Here is a 2,933-nt window from a genome sequence, read left to right as displayed (position 1 = left end):
TATAAATTATAAATATGCACTATACTTACACAATGTAGTTACATATGATAATAATTCTATGATACAATGATAGCATTATGTAATGTCGTAAGTCATCAATTATCGACCGTACGCTATCGTCACATAGTGCAGTTACGAAATAAATTAAGTTTCCACAGCATACCAGACGCGGTGTGAGGCATGTGCTTCCGATGCCCCAAATACGTCACAAGTGCCCGGACTGCAAACCCAGGGTCAGAGGATAAGGACACGGGCCTTCCGTGGTGCATTAGCTTTAGAGGGGGCTGGCATGGGTGGGGAGTGGCTGTGGTTTGAGGGTTTGTGTCCCTCCAGGACTCATGCTGAAACCGAATGCCCAATGCAGGAGTATGAAAACAGGGGGCTTTGCCTATGGGACGACCCAGCAAAAAGGCATCTTGAGGCCAGGAGTCTGAGACCAGCCTGGGCAACACAGTGAGACCCCATCTCCACACACGCACACAAAAAATAGAAAAATCAGCCCGGCATGGTAGCAGCACCTGTAGACCTAGCTACTCGGGAGGCTGAGGCAGAAGGATCGCTTGAGCCCAGGAGTTTGAGGTTGCTGTGAGCTAGGATGACGCCACGGCACTCCCGCCCAGGAGAGCGAGTAGGACCCTGCCTCTTAAAAAGAAAAGAAAAGAAAAAAAAAATATCAAAATGTTATGCAACTTTTAGTGTAAACTAACATAGATCTTTGATTATAGCTTTATTATATTAAACCAATATAGCTACCCTCATTTCATTTTGTTGCATTAAAACAATACACAAGTCCTAATCACTTTTTCTTTTTAGTAATAAAGATATTCCTACTGACCTTTCAGAATTCAGAAAGGCTGTGTGAAGAAAAAACAAAACTGGTCTATAACAACCTTGGAAAACTCTCTTTGCCCCGTGGCATGGAGGTATACACTCTGCCATCCTCTTTGTTATTGGAGTATCCCTTAACTTTAAATATAAAAACGCATATTGTTAGGCCGGGGTGGCTCACGCTCTAATCCTAGCTCTCTGGGAGGCCGAGGCGGGCGGATTGTTTGAGCTCAGGAGTTCGAGACCAGCCTGAGCAAGAGCAAGACCCCGTCTCTACCAAAAAAAATAGAAAGAAATGATCTGGACAACTAAAAAAATAGAAAAAAAAAATTAGCCGGGCATGGTGGCGCATGCCTGTAGTCCCAGCTACTCGGGAGGCTGAGGCAGGAGGATCGCTTGAGCCCAGGAGTTTGAGGTTGCTGTGAGCTAGGCTGACACCACGGCACTCACTCTAGCCAGGGCAACAGAGCAAGACTCTCTCTCAAAAAAAAAAAAAACAAAAACAACGCATATTGTCTTGCAAATGCCAAGGTATAGGGGGGTGGCCCAAGGTCCGGAGAGCCCCACATCTCCCCGTAGAAGCCCTGAAGCTCAGTGACTTTCCTAATGGAAGGCCAGACCCAACCTCCGGCCCCCAAATGCCTCAGCCCTTGGACATCTCGATCAGACGATAAGCCCCAGGGGAGGTCTCTGCAGCCGCCCCTCTGCTGACAGCTACCGGACCGTGCTGTGCCGTCCACGCTTGTTCCCTGCGGCTCTCTCCACGTTCGGGGCATCCTCGCTCACAAAGCACCGCAGTGTCCTGAAACTGGGGCCGGCACAGCACTCTCCGGGGGCATCGTGTGAGAATTCAAGGAAATGCCTGTCTGGTCCGGGATAGCCGCCCACTCCCCAGACGGGCACCCGGGGAGCCAGCGAAGGGTGACCCTCCCCGGGGGGAGAGGGAAGTGCAGGTTCCGGTGAGATGTGCGCCGGGTTGCAGGACGACGGAAGGCTCAGAGCGGGGCCCTCTCCACCTGCCGGGACCGCGGGCGCCTCATTCTCTCCCTCCCTGATTACAAAGGTGACCACGCCGACTGCAACAAGATGTCCCGGCAGAGGGGCCGCCGAGAGCAGGACTCAGAGGACCAGAGTGGCACAGCCCCTTCGGTCCAGGGCAGGTTGCTCAGGTCGGGCACTGTTGACATTGGGGCTGGGGGACTCCGTGGGGGTGTCCTGTGCGCTGTGCCGCGCGGACCAGCCTCCCTGGGCTTCACCCACCAGATGCCAGTAGCACCCAGAGCCTCAGTCCTGATACCCCAAAACCGTCCCCAGACATCGACAGATGTCCCAGAGGATCAAAGCCGCCCCCTTTTGGGGCCCCCGGGGTTGGGGAACCGGCTTTTTTGGGGCGGGGTTCGGGGGCGGCGGGGTTTGGTTTTTGTTGGTTCCTTGGGCTTTTGGGGGTGGGCGGGGGGCCGGGGTCCGCGGAGCAGTGAAGGAGGGACCCGGGACCTGGGCCCCGAGCAGTCGGAGCCGCCCCCTCTGCTCTGCAGAGAGGGGATGAGGTGCTGGGTGGCCCAGTTCGCACCCCCAGTTCCTGCCCCAGAGGAAAACCGCAAACCACAGTGACCACTGCCTCCGGCCGAGAGGGTGACAGGCCCAGGAAGAGCATTTGGGGCTGAACTGGTGCTGTCAGCAGAAAACTGTCGTAGGAAACGCGGTTCATCCACCTCCTACCCGTTAGGATGGCTGCTATCAAAATACTAATAATAAAAAGACAAAGCCAGAACAGACAATAACAAGTGTTGGCGAGGAGGTGGAGAAATTGAACCCTTGTGGGACGGTAGGAATATACAGCGGTGCAGTCGCTGCGGAAAACGGCCCGGCGGCCCCTCCAAAAATAAACCTAAAATTACTACAGGACGCAGCAATGTGACCTCTAGGCATATGCCCCGGAGGAGTTCAAAGCAGGGTTTGGAAGAGATATTTGCACAGCCCTGTTCAGAGTAGGCCCATTCACAGGAGCCGAGAGGTGGAAACAGCACACGCGTCCCCTGATGCTAAATGGAAAAACACACACAGCGGAGTATCACGCAGCCGTGAAAAAGGAATGAGGCTCCGAC

This window comes from Propithecus coquereli, unplaced genomic scaffold, assembly GCF_000956105.1.
Source record: "Propithecus coquereli isolate 6110/MARCELLA unplaced genomic scaffold, Pcoq_1.0 Scaffold52, whole genome shotgun sequence".
Taxonomy (NCBI): Eukaryota; Metazoa; Chordata; class Mammalia; order Primates; family Indriidae; genus Propithecus; species Propithecus coquereli.
Note: the sequence above shows the minus strand (reverse complement) of the source record.